At 38.5% G+C, this 22,159-nt stretch overlaps 1 protein-coding gene and 1 long non-coding RNA gene across 3 annotated transcripts in view; one reads left to right on the top strand and one right to left on the bottom strand.

The window, feature by feature from the left end:
• LOC135721226 (uncharacterized) overlaps nt 1-22,159 on the bottom strand; it is a 165,508-nt gene that overhangs the window by 62,246 nt on the left and 81,103 nt on the right. The gene's annotated exons all lie outside the window — the stretch shown is intronic.
• On the top strand, nt 4,764-8,805 carry LOC135721225 (uncharacterized). The gene is made up of 5 exons (XR_010521458.2): nt 4,764-5,044; nt 5,703-5,830; nt 6,037-6,179; nt 6,271-6,367; nt 8,463-8,805. It is a non-coding gene; the product is annotated as an uncharacterized lncRNA (long non-coding RNA).

The raw sequence follows: 22,159 nt of genomic DNA, 5'->3' as shown, positions 1-22,159 counted from the left end.
AATCAGGTAAACAAGCTACAGCTTGTTCAAAACGCTGCCGCAAGAGTGCTTACTCAATCTAAAAAGTATGACCACATTAGTCCAATTCTGGCATCTTTACACTGGCTACCAGTTAAATATCGCATACAATTTAAAATATTACTAATCACCTACAAAGCCTTAAGACACATTGCCTCTAACTATAGAGGGCAGTATGTTGGGTGTATAACACTTTTTTGTTTCATCTCTGTAATCCTGACTTCTCCCTTTCTTGGGCTCAATAGTGCCACCTTGTGAGCACTGCCAGTTGGTCTCCTTCCTACTTCCTGTTTAGCACATGTACTCTGCCTCATCACTTGGCTGTTTTATTATGTGCTATTTATTAATTGTTGTTATTATTTAGATAATAATAATAATAATAATTAATAATGCATTGCATTACTAATTAACTTTAATTTTTCCTATTCTAGTTTTCCTTCCTTTCATTTCAGTGTTTCCCACATACATTCAAGTATCAACTTGAATGTATTGTGCTCCACACACTTCCACCAGGGGCCATATACATAGTCAGTCCTGTTGGGCCCCCCATTTTTCCATTTTAGTTTTCTAATCACTACACGAACAAACTGTATGAAAACCAAACAAGACTTGATTCAGTCATATTTAAAATTTCTGAATGAACAAGACATAACATTTTTACATTACTTAGACCATTTATTTTTATTATGCGTTATTACTTTAATCTGACTTCCATTTACCATGTTCTACATGGAATTTCATTCTTTTAAAAGCAGATTTGCTTAAACAAATGTAATTTGAGTTAGTGTTAGTTAGCAGCCTGTTTCTGGTCTACTATTGTTAAACACTAAAATTTAAGGATTTTCGAAGAGATCACTTCGCCATTCAGAATATTACAATTTTTAGTTAGCAGCCTGTCCTGGCCTGCAATTGCTGAACAAAAAATTCATACTTCAATGGGATTTCTTTTCCATTGGTATTAATACTTGATCAAGATTTACAAATATCCACTCGGTTTGGATGGAAGGTAAAACATAAATTGGTTAGCTACTTCAGTTATGTTACCCAAGATATTAGAATAAAGGCCTTGTAAAACAATCTTCTTCACGTAAAAATGGATGATTTCTTCGCCCAAGTTAGCTTGCATAGAATAAGATTAGAGCATATAAAAAGATTTCTTTGTTTTTATCATGTCACCATTAAAGTTATACGCTGCAGTTATTTAATGGTTTAACAAAGACTGGGCCTTCTCAGTGAAAAGGCAGAGTGATTGTCAAAGTTGTGAAGAATGGGTTTACCTGTCCCCTCACACAAAGGAAACCAGTTTGTTGGTAAGTTTGGTATAGTTGCACTTAAATAGCATTGTTTCCACATATACTTCACACAACACAATGAGGATTATTTCGCTCAAGTTAGGTGACATAGAATAAGATCAATGCATATAAAAACATTTCTTTGTTTTTATAAATTATAACTTTAGTAAGGGATATTATAAATTATAATATCCCTTACTAAAGTTATAAACTGCAGTAGCTTCACAGACAATAGGGGATTTTCACGCTGATACGTACTTCCGCTTTCAGCGGTCTTTGTGCACGGCCGCTTCCGGTGAATAACTCAATTGAAGAAAAACAGATTAATTTAGGGTTTAGAAATTTCTGTTAATAGCTTTTATTGCTATAGACGTCACTAGTTCACTTTTGTAAGCGTATGGTGCTGAGATGCACCTAATGATGTTTTTACACTGCTGTTCATGGTATTATTGCAAATTCTTTATGTAATATAAAAACCTGCTATCACGTAATTCTTTTGTTAGGGGCCATTTTCACATAAGATGGAAAGTCATGTATAATTAAAGATAATGCCTGTCATTAATCATATTGACTAAACATCTTATACTCGAAGGAAATTTATTACCATTTTATTAGTTAATACCATTCTGATTTTTATTTATTTTGAGAACACAAAAGTTTATAGTAATACTATATATTCAATTTTATTTCATTCATTTTATATACAGGTGCTGGTCATATAGTTACAATATCATCAAAAAGTTGATTTATTTCTCATTGGTAAGATAATTACAAACGTGTTAAAATGTATGTGTTGTTAGCAGCAAAAAAAGCACCCACACAAAAAAACTGCGAAACAGATCTCAATACTTTACTCATGCGTTGTTTGATAAGTTTTGTTTGCTCGCACCCCTCAACCGCGAGCCCAACATGCATATTAAGGCTTCAGACAACATGCAGTACAACCAAATAGTAAAAACAGCATGCAAATGACAACTGAGTTTATTTTTTCTTGCATAACATATTAACACAAAATTTAAATCTTAAAAATGCAGTGATTATAGTACACAATCATTTACACATTAAATAAATATTCCTGTCATTAATCATATTACTCGATACATATAACTACATCTTAATACTCGAAGGAAAGTTAATACCATTTTATTAGTTAATACCTTGAGAACACAAAACTTTGCAGAAATACCATATATTCAATTCTATTTTATTGCTTTATATTCTATATATAAATAATTCCTCCATTTTCTATGGTTTCTTCTCTTGTAAAGCTGCTTTTAAACACTGCAATGTTGTTAAAAAGTGCCACATCATCCACTTCTAGTCGGGAATCCAAGAAAACCTAAGTAGGATTGCCGTTGTTTGTTCGACTTCCAACAGAGCAGTGACATCTAGCCTTCGTTTCAGCCACTGTTGAACTGTGCAGAAACGGCCGTGCACAAAGATCGCTGAAAACGGAAGTTCTACGTATCAGCGTGAAAATCCCCAATGATTGGGCTTCTCAGTGAAAGGACTCTGTGCTGTAAAAGGTGTGAAGAAGGGGGATGGGCCTACCTCTTCATTCACACAGAGAAACCCAGTTTAGTGGAACAAACATACATGATACAATATCCATGGATTTTAACCAAGTCTGATCAAACAAAAAGCATTCCAACACCATAATATGTAGTGAATGGAGGGGTTTCAGAATAGTGTTGTTTAAAACAACCAATCATCATTTTGAAAATTATTAATTTTTATATTTCTCCACCACCCTTTATTAATTATTGTTTATCACTATTCCAATTCAGGGAATTGTTGATTTAGCTCAAAGGCAAATACATACATTTAGCAGAATTAATAATAACAATTAATTGATTAATTCGTCCAGCAAATATATCCATAATTGTAAGTTAATTCTAAGAAACATTGAGCGTGAGGTAGCATTGATCGAAAATTAAAGTGACTCTGAATTTAATCAGAACTCAGGAGGCATCCATGTATGAATATGCATATATATTTATTGACTAATCTACTGGGATTATATAAGACATAACAGACTATAGACAAACAAACATTTAAGGGTGAGAGAGAGGGAGTTAGAGCGAGAAAGAGAGAGAGTGCATTAAACCAACATTTCACCTCATTAAAAGGGGGCTTGTCTTAAACGCAGCTTTATTATATGATATAGAACCTTTTTGGATACTTGTGTGGTCTGGAGCAAAGCAAATCCGAAGTGCGTGTGAAATTCAAGGGGTTTTGATGGAAAACAGAGTCCAGTTTGCAACATTTTCATGCTGGAAGAACAGACCAGGTTTTCTTGTGCGAACCGAGCGCCCAGTCCTATTGAAGAGTTGTTCCGAAAGGTTTAGATGTGAATTGGTGGTTTTCTGATTGTTGAAAATCCATTCTTGGCCATAAACTCAGGTGAGTTTGGCCTAAACTCACAGAACAAAGGTAAGTTCATGCTTCTAGGCCTAATTGCCCCCCCCAGGGGGAGGGGGTTGCTGGAAGAGCTCATTTGTAGGAGCAGTCAGAAGAGATGAGGGGATGAGAACCGAAGAAGAAGAGAACAAGAAGTAAAGTTTGTCACCAATATTTATCCTTTGAGGAGGACATGCCCTTGCAAGTTTTAATCGGTCAATGAGAGCGGAGCAGGGGAACTTCCTTTGTCCCCTTAACTGTTGATTTGCATATTTATGGCCTCCAGGTTCCTTTGCAAAATTTCAGTCCAGATCATTGTTTAAATAGAATGAATTGTTTTACCATCATACCATATTAATCAAAGAAGAGGAAATTGAAAGGTGATCATTTTAATATCCAATATGAATGGTTTTAAATTCAATTCAATTCATTTCAATTTTATTTATATAGCGCTTTTCACAATTGTTAATTGTTGCAAAGCAGCTTTACATGAGTAGATGTAGAGGAGAACATTGAAAATCAATCGATAGTATAAGAAGTAGAATATAGCGGCTAAGGATAAACCGTACAAGCAAGCGTATTAATAATGTAACGTATACAGTAAAGTGCTAAGTTAAGCCAAAGTTGGCTGACTCTCCCTTGGACGAAAAAAACCCCTAGGAGAAAACCCAGTGGGAAAAACTCCTAGAAGGACAAAAAACCCTAGGGAGAAATTAATATTTATATATATATAAACACGGTAGGGATAGGAAGCTGGTAAGCGGATTAAACTGGTTCAGCCGGTGGTCGTTGGTCGCGCATCGACTGGGCATCACGTTGAAGGACAGCCAATAGATCAGTGGTGCGATGACCTTCACAGCTACAGGAACTGGGTCTGTTTGTCTCATTGTCCTCGGGGTTGAGGACGAGACAGGGAGACAAAAACAGAATTCTATTAGCGTAGGGGCCGTTCGCATGTAATGCAAGTGTCATACATTATAGTGGTTTAATTCAGCTCGGTTCCAGACAGCACTGAAAAAAGTGCACAACGCATGGCATTACTCTAAAGAAGTTTTTATATTTGATCTAACTCAAAAAAATACATTTTCTGTCCAGCCATCAGTTTTATGTAAAAAATGTGTTTGATTTAAATTAAAAGTAAGTCCTGTTGGTGTAAAGTAAATAAATTTCTGTAAATTAAAGTAAAAATATTAGTTTCCATTGTCACGTGACTTACGTAACGTCATCCTGGTCATGCGTGAGGACGTTCAGCTGAAGTTCAGCTTTCCGCCATCTTGTTATACACTGCACCGATGGATGAACTCCGCGTCGTACAATGGGATTCAAGAAAATTGGTAAGTAATTTTAAACATACGTTTTGGCGTATTATTAACATTATACATGTGTGATTGTACTGTTGTTTTACATACGGTTAGTATTACTTAGTGGTGTACCGGTCGGATCGCAGTTGATTGAGCATGACGGTTCGGCTCACATGCGATTCGCGGATTAATGCGCAAATTAAAATAGGAAACGTTTAATCATTTGCACGTGTTTTAAAGGCTTGCAGATGTTAATACCAAAGTGATTTTAAACAATTTCACCGCAAAAAGGCGCTAAAGTGGGCAGTTTCTATACGCATGCGGATGAAAGTGTCTATATGCCCTTCAAAGATCAGAACTCTTGATGTGTAAACTTTAGCGACAGTTTTGCTACTTTGCCTCATACTGTAGTCGATTAAAATGCATTTGGCCAATAGAGCAATGCGACTGTTTATGCTGCATCTCCTTCCGGAAGCGCTGTTTGAAATTCGCGCTCCGTTTCTGTGTAATATTATGCACTCAAAACTGCACACGTGGAGAGACGAGCAAACATAAAATCTTTCGGTTCTTGACAGGGTCCATACAAACAAAATGATCTCCACAGTATTCTTTTTTTAAATAAAAACTTTTGTTTATGTCACAAGATGTAGTGAACATGTAAATGTCTAGCAATTATCTATTATTTGTTCAGGCCAATCATATCCCATCCCTGGAGAGACATCAGCAAACATTATGACAAAGACGTTTGCCTTACGCAGACAAGAGATTGTGGAAAACCAACCTACTGTTCAAGAACTGCAAGAAAGATTGCCAGAGGAGGTAAAAGCATTTATTTTATTATAAAATGTTAAAATGTGACTTGTACTGAATTAACCATAGTTTTTACCATAGGATGTAGTGCTTTTGAAAATGTCTTAGATGCTCTAATTATATATTCATTCAATGTTTTGTGTGTATATCTATTTTACAACTAGTTCTAGAAATAATTTTTTCAGAAGTGTATTTTCTGTTTCTCTTACTTTCAGATTAATGCAGAATTGCGCATCACGATCTTACCTTGAAAATCAAGATTTATGGCCTCTTTAGACAGACAGAGCTCTCATGTTATTAGGAGCAACGGTGGAGTCCTCCATGAAAAACTAAGGACACTATTAAAGTTATGGATCAGGTATTGGTTGCATGCGAACAAAATTGCTTGTGGCAATTAATTTAGTAGTATTTTGGTCTAAAATAAACAATACATCTTGAACATTTTGTAGAGTCTGGACGTAGAAATCAGAAGAGAAAGCCTGCTGAAGTGCCTGATTCATGTACTATTCATGTGAAGATGCAAGCTGTCTGATCAAAGAATACCAGGTAATGTTGACAACTACTGAAATTTTCTCCAACCATGTTTGCCTTAAAGGGATAGTTCACCTTAAGATAAAAAATCTGTCATCATTTACTCATCCTCATGTTGTTCTAAACCTGTATGAATTTCTTTTTTTTGATGAACACAAAAAAATATTTTGAGAAATGATGGTAAACACACAGCAGATAGTGACCATTAACTTCCATAGTAGGAATAAAAAAATATGCTGGAATTTAATGGGTACCGTCAACTGTGTGCTTACAATCATTTATCAAAATATTTTCTTCATTTATCACAATACTTCCAAAATATTTTTCCTACTATAGAAGTCAATGAACACTATGCTGTGTGTTTACCATAATTTCTCAAAATATCTTCTTTTGTGTTCTTCAGAAAAAATACATTTATACAGGTTCAGAACAACATGAGGATGAGTAAATGATGACAGAATTTTCATTTTAAGGTGAACTATCCCTTTAGAGGAAAACACCACAGTTTTCCAATATTTTATGTTCTTACCTCAACTTAGACGAATTAATCCATCCCTATCTTTTTTCAATAACTACACTTAATCTTTGTACAGTGTGTCGTAAATGTGTTAGCATTTAGCCAAGCCCTATTCATACATTAGGTTCCAAACAGGGATACATTTAGAAGCCACCAAACACTTCCATGTTTTCCCTATTTAAAGACTGTTACATGAGTAGTAACATGAGTAAGTATGGTGGCACAAAATAAAACGTGATTTTCTAAGCGGATAAAAAGTGAGAACTATATTGTATGGCGGAAGAGCACTTAGTTTGCAGCACTCGGACCTCGGTCGCAGTAACATCATCAGAACTCTCCCTCAAATTCTAAAAAAAGGGGGACTAGTCAGGTATGATGGTGTAACTGCATGCTGTTTGGATCCTAAGGAATGAATGGTGCTAAGCTAAATGCTTAACATATGCACGCTACAGCAATTAAAGTATTAGCCCACTTCTGAATTAAACATTCCTCATAATTTACTCACGTCCATGTCATCTAAGATGTTCATGACTTTCTTTCTTAACTAAATAAAAGAAATTAAGGTTTTTGATGAAAACATTCCAGGATTATTCTCCATATATAGTGGACTTCAATTACACACAAATGGCTGAAGTATTCTTCAGAGAATTTACGCTGTATGTCCTACGCCTTCCCTATTCTACTTGCGGAACAAACGCACGCAGCACCAGTTCTGTTTTTTCTGTAAGTAGAATAGGGAAGGCATAGGACAGGGCTATTCAAATCTTACCCTGGAGGGCCAGAGCACTGCAGAGTTTAGCTCCAACCCTGATCAAACACACCTGAGCAAGCTAATCAAGGTCCTCATGATCACTAGACAATCACAGGTGGGTAAGTTTGATTAGGGTTGGACCTAAACTCTGTAGTGCTCCGGCCCTCCAGGGTAAGATTTGAATAGCCCTGGCGTAGGACATACAGCGTAAGCTCTTTGAAGAATACAGAGAGCTGAAGCAAGGCGATCATTTGTGTCTATAAACCAAATACAGTTGTATTTTTTTTAAAGGGCCGATCATTTCTTTGATAAGACACTTATTCCTCGTCTGGTATAGTTTAAAGCCCTTTAAGCTGCACTGAAACTAATTTTTGTCGCCTTGGGGTTCTGAGCATGCGTCAAAACCGCCGCCATCTTAGATCAGGGGTCTTGTCATAGGAAGTATCTAGGTAAAGCAGCTATCTCCGCCTGTACTTCGAATTCATGAACGATGCCAGACTTTGGTGCTGCGCATGGATGAAAGGGCTACTAGCACTATGCATTACAGTTAGAAAAAGTACATTTTCATAAAATCAAAACTTATTTTTTCCTGTACTAAAAACATGTCTGACTGTTGAAACGAACCAAAAGAAAACCAAGAAAATCGCGTTCATGACGATTTATGGTGATTTTATTTCTGTTACACCATTGCGTACAATGACGCCGATGCGGGATTCCCCTGTTTCAAGATGGCGGCTCTGTTTGACGCATTCGGTCCAATGAACTGCCGTAGCCAAGGCGACATCTAGTGTACATATATATGCACAGTCCCTAAATTGGTCTCTGTTCTTGTATGTTTTTAGGCTGACAAGAGGGAAGAAGCGGAGAGGGAATTCAAAAAGACCACCATGGAATTTTTTGTGATCCGTGAAAGTGATGCTCCTAATCCTGCACTTGACATTTTCATTGATGGTGTGGAGTAATAAATGAGTTGCCCTCTGTTGCATGTGCATGTTTGGACTCATTTGAACTGAACTTAAAATATCCTGATGGACTCAAATATACCTTTAAAGCCTTTAAAAAAAATGTCATGGACGTAGACAGTAAGCAGATGAGCCGAAGGGTGCAGAACCCCTCTTCAAAACTGCAGGAGTAAATTTGTTTCCTTTGACCCAGCTACTGAAGGTACATTTTTGAGCCTTTTATACAACAGCATATCGGACATTGAAGGATCAAGATGGCGCCGTTGTGTGTGGCTTGCCGTCTGTCACTGTCATTGCTGTGTGTGTTATTGTTGTTTGTTTCGCTTTTTGCACGGAATGTCAACTCCTTACTGGTGTATGATCGCCAAACACTGCTGGATCTGAGATTTTCTGCCGAAAATATTGTACAACTGAATGATGGTGGACGTGAAACTTTGCCCCCACTTCTGGCAAAGCTCCCTGCTCACCTTTGGCGCTTTAAAGCCATGCACAGCACCGAAACTGCCCTTTTAAGAGTTTTTAATGATATATTTTTAGCGACTGACTCTGGTGACTGTGTTATCCTTGTGCTTTTAGATCTAACTGCTGCATTTGACACAGTGGATCATGAGATATTGATTTCACGGTTAAGGCAGTGTGTGGGCATCAGGGGCATAGCACTGGAGTGGTTTAGGTCATACTTATCAGATCGAACTTTTTGTGTTAGTTTAGGAGATTCTGTATCCTCTTCTGCTCCTCTCTTGTGTGGGGTCCCACAGGGCTCAGTCCTTGGCCCTCTACTTTTTTCTTTGTATTTGCTTCCACTGGGTTCCATACTTAGAAAGTATGGCATTTCATTCCACTGTTATGCAGATGACAGTCAGATTTATGTACCTCTTAAAAAGAAAAACGATAATTCTGTTGGACAACTACTCAATTGTCTCAACGACATAAAGGCCTGGATGGCTCTGAACTTTTTACATTTTAATGACAAAAAAAACTGAACTGATGGTTTTTGGAGGTACCACTGGGACCCCGTCTGTAGATCTGGGTTCATTGACACCCTATATTAAATCTAATATCACAAATCTAGGAGTTAAGGTGGACCCTGAGCTTAAATTTGACAGTCAGATTACAGCTGTTGTCAAATCAAGCTTCTTTCACTTGAGACAGTTGGCCAAAATAAAGCCACTTTTGTCAAAACAGCATTTTGAAACTGTAATCCATGCTTTTGTAACTACACGGCTGGACTATTGTAATTCGCTATATGTGGGGGTTAGTGGGTCCTCCATCACCCGTCTTCAGATGGTACAAAATGCAGCAGCACGTCTTTTAACGGGCACACGTAAACACGAGCACATTTCCCCAATTTTAGCTTCTTTGCACTGGCTGCCTATTCAATTTAGGATCCATTTTAAAATTTTGTTATTTGTTTTTAAATCACTAAATGGTCTTGCACCACCATACCTCTCTGAGCTCTTACATTCTTATAAATCCGCCCGCTCTCTCAGGTCAGATGATCAGCTGCTCCTGACTGTGCCCAAAATTAAGCGTAAGCTCAGAGGGGATCGTGCCTTCGCTGTGTCTGCCCCTAAGCTATGGAATGATCTGCCTTTGCATGTTAAGCAGGCCTCTTCTTTATCTGTTTTTAAAACACTTCTTAAAACTCATCTTTTCTCCTTGGCTTTTGACACCCAGTAAGTGATTTTATTGTTTTAAACCTGGTTATGTGAATGTTTATAGTGTGTGGTCTTAATTGTATATATGTATATTTCTTGTGTACAGCACTTTGGTCAACTTTGGTTGTTGTAAAGTGCTTAACAAATAAAGTTGGTATGGTATGGTATGGTAAACTTAACTGTAATACTGTTTACTAAACCTGATTTGTTTTATCTTGATTAAGTTTTATGGTTTATCTATCAACCATAACTGATTCTTATTTAGAATTTACATTTTATCCAGTGTGTCTACAAATACTAAAAACTGTTATACAGTATGTGTTTTTATAACAATACTATACATATTGTTGAAATGTTTTATGACAAATTGTCAAGATTATAATGTGTTGACATTGTTAGACAGTGTGTATTTGTACAAAAAATGTATATTATGACAAAATAAATTGTCAAAAGTTTGATGCTTGAAGTCATTCATCTTAGACAGATGGTAAAATTACACATTCTGAAAGTAAATAAATTTCTTTATATTAAATTAATATTTAGGGCCCGAGCACACCGGGGTGTGAGGACCCTATTGTTCTTCAAGGAGTTATTATTATTATTATTTTTTTTCTTTTTCTTCTCCGACTTCAGCGGGACTTTAGAGGGCCTAAACATACTCAAAAACTCATGAAATTTTGCACAAATGTCAAGAGTGATGAAAATTTACATGTGGTGTAGGCTTTAGAATTAGGCGTGGGAAAATGGCTCTATAGCGCCACCTACAAATTTTCAACGAAGCAGCCCTCGGACTGTGTTTGACGTACAATTACGAAATTCGGTACGCTTCTGTAGCATGACAAGACCTACAAAAAAGTCTCTTGGAGCGAAGCCGTAAACCAAACAGGAAGTCAGCTATTCGGAGTAATTTTTGTGATTTGGGCGCAGTTTTTGTCATTTCCAGGCGTCATACTTTAACTAACTCCTCCTACAGTTTTCGTCGGATCATCTTCATATTTGGTGAGTGTCATCTTAAGGCCTTTGTGATGCTAAATTGCGAAGGATTTGACTCTACGTAAAAAATTGTGTCGGTTCTGGCCCGACAAAGTTTGATGTTTTCCAATGAAACAGGAAGTTGCTGGAACTCATGCATACAGTGTCCGATCTGTCCCAAATTTCACATGATTGCTAAGAGTCCTGACCTGAACACATCTACATAACAATTTTCATTTATAGCCATAGCGCCACCAGCTGGCAACCTGAAGGAACATGTTTTAGCGCCACTTTCAAATATTGAATGAAGCAGCCCTTGGACTGTGTTCAACTTACATGTACGAATTTCGGTATGCTCATGTATTATTACAAGCCCTACAAAAAAGTCTCTTGGAGCAACGCCCTAAACCAAACAGGAAGTCAGCTATTTTGAATTATTTCTCAGATTTTGGCTCAGTTTTTCTCATTTCCAGCAGTCATACTTTAACTAACTCCTCCTACAGTTTTCGTCGGATCATCATCATATTTGGCGAGTGTCATCTTAAGGCCTTTGTGATGCTAAATTGCGAAGGATTTGATTCTATATTAAAATTTGTGTCTGTTTCGGCCAGCCAAAGTTTGATGTTTCGCTATGAAACAGGTTGCTGGAACTCAGGCATACAGTGTCCGATCTGTCCCAAACTTCACATGATTGCTAAGAGTCATGACCTGAACACATCTACATGTCAATAGTCACTTATGGTTATAGCGCCACCAGCTGGCAACAGGAAGTGACATGTTTACAATGATTATCCAATGTCTGATCTGTCCCAAACTTCACATGATTAATAAGAGTCCTGGACTGATCACATCTACATGTCAATAGTCACTTATGGTTATAGCGCCACCAGCTGGCAACAGGAAGTGACATGTTTACAATGATTATCCAATGTCTGATCTGTCCCAAACTTCACATGATTAATAAGAGTCCTGGAGTGAACACATCTACATGTCAATAGTCACTTATGGTTATAGCGCCACCAGCTGGCAACAGGAAGTGACATGTTTACACTGATTATGCAATGTCCGATCTTTCCCTAACTTCACATGATTAATAAGAGTCCTGGACTGAACACATCTACATGTCAATAGTCACTTATGGTTATAGCGCCACCAGCTGACAACAGGAAGTGACATGTTTACACTGATTATGCAATGTCCGATCTTTCCCTAACTTCACATGATTAATAAGAGTCCTGGACTGAACACATCTACATGTCAATAGTCACCAATGTTGGGCAAGTTACTAAAAAATTAGTAATTAGTTACAGTTACTAATTACTTCTTTTAAAAGTAACTGAATTACTCTACCGGATACTGTATATCAAAAGTAATTAGTTACTTAGAAAAGTAACTTTTAAGTTACTTTTATGTCTGCTTTTTAAATGTAAATATGAACAGTACTGAACAGTCAAACAGTAAAATGATATGGATGGGCTATTTTACACATAAGACTCTAATATATCACATACTGTAGGAGCCTATTTTGCTTTAGATTCAACCTTTGAATATTTTTGTTAGAAATTATCTTAATATTTAAACTTAGTTTATTTATGTATATCATTTAGACCATTTAGACAAATATTCTGCATGTTTACAAAAATATAAAATGTGTTAAAATTGTGTAGTGTCTCTTTAAAAATTTGGAGACAATTGTGTCAACATGTCAAATTTTCTAAAATAAATTATAATTTTTCTGATTTCATATTTATTTTAATAAGTTAGAAACGTCTCCGCTGTGTCCTGCTGACAGGCACGATGCGTGTGCAGCAGATGAGGCAAATTATGGGTCCTCCGAAGGTTAGACCGTCTCATTTCAGTTCTCTTCGCGAACTTCTGAGCGCCTTGAATGGGCAAGTGCTCACCTTTTATTGCATGCTTAGTAGGGTGCAGCACTTGAATTGGAACACAGCTTGTGAAGCTTGCCGCAGGGACTGCGCTCTTTGGTCATATATTGTTTGTTTTCTGTTGGATTTAAATGATACACAGGATTAAAGGAAGATATTTATTCAGAAAACGGAGTAGGCTACGTGGATTGTTTTGTCGGACGGACACAGAGCGAGTGGATTGTTTTGTCAGATGGACACAGAGCGAGTGGATTTTTTGTTCGGATACGGAGAGACTGAAACTAAAACTAAAAGCGAGCTCACACATACTATGGAGTTTTAACACGGGTGTACACCGCAGTGTGAATATTTTAGTGGAAACAACAATCGCGGATCGTTCTCTTCCATGAAGCCGATGTAAACATCTAAGAATATATGATCATTTCTTAGATTTATTACCTTTGTGGACTACAAATGCAAGTTGATGTCATACTGCGATTGCTTGGTGAAGATAATTTACAAACATGAGACCGGATGGATTATGACTTGCGCACAATTTTTAAACAAAGGTATGTTGTCCCGTTTAGATTTTTCATGTTCATTCTATATGCACTGTCAGCTATGATGAAGTGTAATGAATCATTGCGCCGCCAACTACAGTCCTGCGACGTCAGATATGTCTTGTCTATTTTTTACAAAATAGAGTAACGCGCGTAACGAACTCATTTAAATTTCAGTAATTGTAATTGCGTTACTTGATTTAAAAAAATAGTGGAGTTACAGTAACGCGTTACTCCCATCACTGATAGTCACTTATGATGCCAATAGTCAGTTACGGTCATAGCGCCACCAGCTGGTAACAGGAAGTAACATGTTTACAATGATAATGCAATGTCAAATTTGTCCCAAACTTCACATGATTGATAAGAGTCCTGGACAGAACACATCTACGTGCCAATATTTACATGTAGTCACTCATACACACACTCGCTCACTCACTCTCTCTCTCATGCTATCTTACACGATGCTACCTCGCTGTCATTTGTAATTAGCAACAGGAAATGTGGCACATTATACTACACTTTTAAATGGTTCACCTATGTTTACATGCTTAAATGCCTATTTACTACTGTTCCCTTTAATTCTTCTCATGCCACGGCGTGGCGGTGTCAGGTGTGCGAGGGCCCTTCCATCACTGCTTGCAGTTTTAATTTAAATTGTATTTGGTTAGATGTAAAGTAAAAATTTTGCGTCAACTTGTTACAACTAATTACTTTACTTTTTGTCAACCTAAAATTTTTACTTTGAACAGAATGAACTATCCATTACTTAGCCAAAGCAAAAAGTATCTTTGAATCAAATACATTTTTTTAAGTTTAATGAAATGTCAAAATATACTTTGTCTTAATGCATTAACCTAATTATTTTACTTTACATCAAACCAAATATCCAACCAAATACAAAGTAAAATAATTACGTTAATGCATTAAGACAAAGTATATTTGACATTTCATTAAACTTAAAAAATGTATTTGATTCAAAGATACTTTTTGCTTTGGCTAAGTAATGGATAGTTCATTTTGTTCAAAGTAAAAATTTTAGGTTGATAAAAAGTAAACTAATTAGTTGTAACAAGTTGACGCAAATTTTTACTTTGATCCAATGAAACACTTTTTTCAGTGAGGCTAACTATTGCGGCAAGAGTAAATTACCCATATGAGGTATGTGAGTGCTTTGTTCTAGACAAAATAACTACTGCGGGAAAAGCACATTTACTGGACAAACTATGTGAATGCTTTGTTAAAGAAGAATGTCTTAAGTTTAAATTTAAATAGCTCGACTGTGTCTGATACTCGAACATTATTTGGTAAATCATTCCAGAGCTTGGGGCTAAGTAGGAAAAGGATCTACCACCTTTAGACACTTTTGATATTCTAGGGATAATTAAGTAACCAGAATTTTGTGATCGCAGTTTACGTGGTGGATTGTATTCTGATAGTAGTTCTTTAATATACGAGGGCGCTAAGCCATTTAAGGCATAAAATAAATTTTAAATATGCCATTTTAGTTTTGTACATTAACAAAAAGCTCCATTCATAACAAAAGATAAACAAAACTTCATTTCAAAAAACTTCAAGTCATTTTTATCTAGAGAAAAAAGGCAAAACAAAACAAATGTTATTGCTTACATGCTTATAGCTTCCTCAAATGTATCCTGAAATGTATATACTAAAGTTTTTCCCCAGTAAATGCCCACTGGCGTTTATAATATAGGCTTATGTTGACATGATATGTAAGCTACTACCAAGCTACCTATGACACTGATTAGCCTATTATTGCTAATTTTAGATATTATAGCCTATTAATTTAAAATAAACATGTTTCAAATTAGGATATTATAACAGAGTTTTGTATGCAAACAGCATTGTTAGTATACAGTTTATTTATTTAGCCTTTCACCTCAAACTGCATGTAGTCTATAACCAAATTATCATCTATGTTCTGTTTTTTTAATGGGTTGTCTCAGTTCATTTTTAGCATTAATAATCGTGGGGATAGTCAAACAGTTTAGCACTATAGATTTTTTGTTCTAGTTTGTGCTCACCTTTCTTTGAAAATAAGTCAGTCACAAATCCCCTCATTTCCTTCTCCTCCTTTTTTGGTGGCCTGATTTAGCTTACTTTGAGAAAGACAATTCAACCACACCGCAGAAGTTGGCGTCCCACCAGACACTCAAAAACGTAAACAAATTGTGCGGTCAGATTGACTAAACCATTTGGCGCATTAGCAAGGGGTGGGACCGTGAGACTTTAGATAGTTTTTACTTATACAAAATGTAATCAGTCAAACAGTTATTCAGCCAATACACTAACTTTACATTTCATCTGACATTTATTATGAAATTGTATTTGGAAATGAAAATATCCAGGTAAAATAAAATATATTCCAGACTTTTCAAGGGCCCTCTCTTCCCTTGGGGCCCTGGTAATCAGTAATGGTTTTACCCCCAGTCCGATGCCCCTGGTCACAATCGTGTTGCATTGTGGTATATGGTGCTGCCTGAAGTGTACATATGAAGTAGACTCACTCCCTCTGTCAAAATCATGGGAGCGAGGGTCTGTCTGTATAAACCTTAAACTGTTTGGTCTGTCCCTGCTTTCTCTCCCTAGGCTGTCTAACACCATAGCGGCCTCTAACAACGGCTTTGCCATAACACTTTGTGTTAACAACCAGCTTAGTCTGAATAAGGAAAACTCTCTCTTTTTATGCTTCTCATTTTTCTTATTATTTGGTTTTAATTCGGTTTTCTTTGGAGACCAAAGCTGCATAAACCTTTGATATTTTTGTTGATAAAATTAGCCAAAGTCATTACATGACCCCAAGGTTGGAGCCATCAGCAATTTAAATCAAATCTATTTCCTATGCTCACATAAATCACACAATTATCTGCCGCCGTCTTCACGGCTAGGATAATAGCCGTCTAGATTGCGTCAGTAACTGTTGACACCAGTTAAATGCACCACACATAGCCCACATCATTTATATTTAACTCAGGGAATCTGTACGGACTTGCATTGGCTGTTGTGCTTTTCTCTCTCCCTATGTCTGCGTGCTCAGAAAGCCAGATCATCTTGCCCTGTCACCCCATGGGACCAGCTAGAAGCCTGAGCAACCAGTGCCTCTGACACTTTCCTGCCCGAAGCTGTTAGACCTGCCACATCTGAGTCGATGACAGCTAGACAACGACCTGAGCCGACGAGCGGACCATGATCCAACCCAGGGCTACGACCACAAAGAGCGAGCCAGGATCATCGGTGCCCACATCTAGAGCCTCATTGTCCAGTTGAATTTCAGCGGTGGACACGTCACCAGCAAGAAAGCAGAGGAGTCAGGAGGACACACAGATCGCCCAGACCATCTAGACTCCCAGAAACGACAGGTGACAACTGATGAAGAGGGAAAAGCTTTAAGGCTATATCCACACGAAGCCGGTGCATTCCCTATCCGATCATTTTTTTTCCTTGCTCTAAAAAAATAATCCGTAAACACGAAACCACTGAAACCGACTGAAAGCGGTGTAGTATATATGCCGGACCAGTATGGGGCGCTGTAATTCTGCCACAGATATACACTATACACGGAGAAGAAGACTTTGAGCATGCGCATAGCCAACGTATGGTGTTGTCCATTATCGCTTGTTGGTCACCACAATTGTATAGACGCAATAGATTTTGCTGTAATAAAGCTAGTAGGCTTTAGTAGCTTCTGTAGCACGAACACAATCACGTAATCCGCCGTTATTGTTGTTGCTGTTACGTGGGACGCTTCCGACACGTGATGTGATGACGTTTTCGCTTCACAAAATATACGGATTGGCTGTACAGACGAAACCGCAAGGGTGTCGGTTTCAGATTTATCCACTTTAGGACCAGGTTTCAAAAAATAGCGGTTTCACTCTCTGAAATCGCCGGATCCGTGTGGATGAAACGCCAATACGATAACAAATTTATGCGTATACAGTGATTCGCGTCTCCGTGTGGACAGCCCCTAAGACACCACTGCAACACACCACACAGAGCCTGAGCATAGAGAGCAGTTGGAGTAGAAAGCCAAAACTCCAACCAGCAAGAACTCTCTTAAAAGTGGCCAGGCAGTACACAACACACAATGTCATGGCCAAGGCCTGTAAAGGTCATCTGCAAGCAGCTTCGTCTGAAGCCAAGCCCCGGCTTAGCAACAGGATCAGCAGAGAGGTGCTGAACACAGTGCAAACACTGTGCATCATACAGATAAACTGAAAAATGCTTGCAGACTTAATATTAAACAGTGAGGGGAAACAAAGCATCCTCCATTTCCCCTAACCAACCTGCCAGCTCCTCAGCCAAAGTCACAGGCTGCAGGAAGGGGGGACACGGGCCCACTGTTCAAACTTATCTTCAGCCCAAACTCTGCAGGGGGCTGCACACATGCTCCCACCTGCAGAACAATGACTCTCACACAAACACTGCATGCAGCAAACCCAAGAGACAGACTGTATTCACTCATGGATCATCTCCAGCCATGAGATTCCTGCACCAGCAGCCAGAGTGGATTACAAACTGTCAAGGTGGATTACCAGCGGCTGCAAGTCACCTGCTTACATTGACTCAAATGAGGTTACTTGCATCACGGAGCGAGCTAAGAAAGAGAAGTCAGAAATATTTCAGAACTTTCTTACTCCTAAGATCTGCTGCATTGCAACACAAGTAACTACAATAGTCAGAACTCTGGCCTGTCTGCACAAAGACGACCAGACAGCAGCAGAGCATACTGACTGAAAGGGCTGCCTCTGGAAAGACTGTTAATGCTTTTGTTCCTGACCATCACCCAGAATTGACTCTGGAGGGTGTACACCGCATCACAGCTCCATGCTCTTCAAAAGAGAGTCAAAGAGTCTCACTGTCAGCCAGGAACAGCCAAACAACAGCCAAAGCAACAGGCCCAAACAGTCATCGGAGAAATCTACGTCAACACCCTGAACGAGACCTATCCTGAGAGCAGAACAGTGTAACTACATCCGAGGCACCCAGCTCGACACCAAGCAACCATGGCATCCAGACTGCATTTCATCTGAGCAGCCAGAACAGGCCAAACTGAGGTATGACTGGAACAAAGCGACTAACAGCTCCATGAGCATTGTACATCCTGTGCACAACACACCATCACACATCAACAGCTCAAAACTTCCCTTCTGAAAAAGGACCACCATTCATGTGGAACACTCAGGACCACGCCATGACAGAGCTCACATGGCCCCTGTACTCAACCCTATGTTTGGTTTACCCTGAACCAAAGGAGTTCTGTCCAAGGCTGGATTCACCACCACTGTTTCTGAACTGGTCTATACCAACAGCAAGACCAGAACAAAGGGGGGTGCTCAAACCAGCTAAACACTGCCCCCACCAGAATTGAGACATTTGGGTGAAAAGAGAGCCCTGCTCTACACTACATGAGCCATCCAACACATCTCCACTCACAACGGAGCACAGAATGAGATCACAGAAACATGTCAGAAACCTGTGATGTTTCCTAACAATTAACACATCCACACAGCAAGCCAACACACACAAAGCCATGTGTTCAACGGCTCTCCAAGGATGCAACGCTGTGCGTAGGGCTTAGACGGTTAGGATTTTTTTCTTACCGCGGTGAAGCATCAAAAAATGCATAACCGCACAACAGTAACCCCCCCAAAGACCCCCGCCCCCCGCCGAAAGCATCGGAAAACTGTATTCTTCTTTATTATTAAAACATCAAATTATAATAGCAATAACAACATGAAATAATGTTTTTCCATATGCTTAGTTTTACAAATGCTTTAATGTTATAGGAATTATAGAATTTTTTGTCATCAATAACCCATTTTTGTACAATACAACTAGAAAGAACATGCAGAGCTTAACATTGTTTCTGGTAAGTTGTGCAAAACCTTGATTCCAATTTCTTTAGACATTTTAGAGTGTTTTTCGGGTAACACTCCGTCCATATAATGCACTCCTCCAAACTCAGCTGGTTGAAATTTTAAATAATTTATTGTACAATAAAATGGATTACAAACAATGACAAAAACTGTTCCAGAATTCATATTAACCCTCTAGGCGCCACGGTCGACTTTTGTCGACAAGATGCGTCACTGAATGTAACTGCCGATTTTGTCACATAGGGTGTCAAATTTCGTTCATCCGCCCCCTCCACTAGATGGCAGACATGTCATACTTTATACCGGACTCAGAAAAACATCATGCTTCTATACAAACTCTTAGAGCAAGTGCGCATTGAAGTGCGCAACAGCATAGCTAGTGTGCAAGTGAGTCATTTTATCAAAGCGATAACCTCAGCGAGTTTTTTCAATACATGATCATATAATGGCATCAAAAAAGATTACCTGCAATGAAGTGTTGGGTCTTATATTCACTGACAATGATTCTGAAGGGGAATATCTGCCTTCAGAAGATGCTGGTGATTCATTTAGTGACCACTGTGATGGTCACATTATGACCACACAGAGAACTGGGACTTGAACATGGACATTATATTCAATTACACCTTCACACAAACATAAAGAAATAAGACACAAGATTTTGTATTGTTATTTTTATTATAATTATCAATGGTCCAGTAAAATGAATGTATTTGTCATTGTGGTGTTTGTCTTATAGTCCTATATATCTGGGAAAGTAGTGGCGGGAATCCTTTGTTCCATTTTGTTTGGGAGTCTACCAATGTTAATTGAACATGGGGGGTTTCAGGGACAACGCGGCCGAGTTGCTTCTGGGATTTTTCATTGTTCAGGATATTGTGAACTACTTGGTAAGATATTGTAAAAGAAGTAAAATTTTCTAATTATTGTGATCAAATACTTTTCCCAGAATTAATGTTTTTAGGACTTGTGTTTACTGTTTTCTGTGAGTTGCCCTCCCCATGGGGAAAATGGCGCTGGCCGCCAGTATAAATGTGTGTGTTTGGAGTGGGGTTTTTTTGTGTCTGCTGCTGTGAAGTGTGGCTGGAAGGCTGCAGGTATTTCTGGTATTTTCTGTTATTTTGTTTTGTATTTTGCTTTACTAATTTTTGGGAATATTTTTGAACTTGTTTTGAATTGGTATTTTGTAACATTAGTTTGAACTTACTTTGGAAGATTTTTGAATATATTTCCTTATATTTTTGCTCTTTATTGGACATGTTTTTTCTATTTTTGGGATTATTTTTGACTTCTTTTTGGAATAAACACTTTGACATTTCTCATACTGTCTCTGTTTAATTTGGCCATATATTTTTTGGTACCCCTTAGGGGGTTACCATTACAACTGGCGTCAGAAGTGGGATGGCCAGAAGAGAACAGTAGTGAGTTTTTTTTTTTGAGAAAGGGTTCCTTACCCTTTTCAGTTTTTCTCTCTACTATTCTTTGCTGCAGATCAGCCTGGTGTTAGAATATAATGGCTCCTAAAAAGGTCCGGGCAGTGCCAGCAGAAGTACATGAAATGGCTAGAGTGGTGCTGGAAGGAGGTGATGTGATGGAAGAAGCAGAGTTGATGAGCATCACGGAGGATGTCTCACTGGCAGAGTTAAGAGATATGTTCCGTTCACACCTCGCACTGCAGGAGGCCCGAGACCGCCGCTTGGAGCAAGAAGCTGATAAACAGAAAGCTCGGTGGAGAGCAATGCAGCATCAGTTTTCTCTGCTACAACAGGAAGTGCATGTCAGAACGACACCAGACTTGAGGCCTAACAGTGGTGCCTAGGATGGCGTAATGTCACAACCAACGTTTCAACAAGCACCTCTATTACAGCATGCCCCAAATCACCAGCAGATGGCCTCACCAGCAGCATCTGTGTTTGACAATTCAGGTCAGAATCAGCTTAGAGTGGAGAGGGAGCCAAACTTGCAACGCCTTAATGAGTCTGATGATGTAGAACATTATATAGCTACATTTGAACGAATAGCTATGGCGTGTCGGTGGCCAACAACCGACTGGGCAGTTAAATTAGTGCCCCTCCTGATGGACAAGGCTAGGGCAGCATATGTGCACATGGATATGGCAGACTCACTCAATTATGGAAAAGTCAAGGCGGCCATTCTTGCCAAGTATGATATAAATCCAGAGACTTACAGACTTCAGTTCCGGTCTACAGATGTTGTTGAGGAGGAAAGCCCAAAGGAGTTGTATGCCCGACTTAAGGAATGCTATTCAAAGTGGGTGCAGCCACAACGTCATACCAAGGACGAAATTGGAGAGATGATTATTTTAGAGCAGTTTTTGCGCATGCTGGCACCTGATCTGCAGGTCTGGATTAAGGAGCGAGATCCTGACTCCGCTGCTGAAGCGGCAAGTTTAGCAGACACTTTTGTGGCAGCAAGACGGAAAAATCAGCCCTGGACATACAAGTGCTGGAAGGGGAGTAAAGATCTACATAAGCCCCATCAGTCCTTCCTCTCTTCAGTTAAAGCTGTAAATGAAGGTAAGTCTGTGAGTGATAAGGTTGGTTCTGGTAAACAAAGCCCTGGTTTTAAAGTTGGTGTGCATAGAAGTCTAGTGTGTTATCA

Source organism: Paramisgurnus dabryanus, chromosome 24, assembly GCF_030506205.2.
Source record: "Paramisgurnus dabryanus chromosome 24, PD_genome_1.1, whole genome shotgun sequence".
NCBI lineage: Eukaryota > Metazoa > Chordata > Actinopteri > Cypriniformes > Cobitidae > Paramisgurnus > Paramisgurnus dabryanus.
This window is presented reverse-complemented; position numbering and strand designations above follow the sequence as displayed.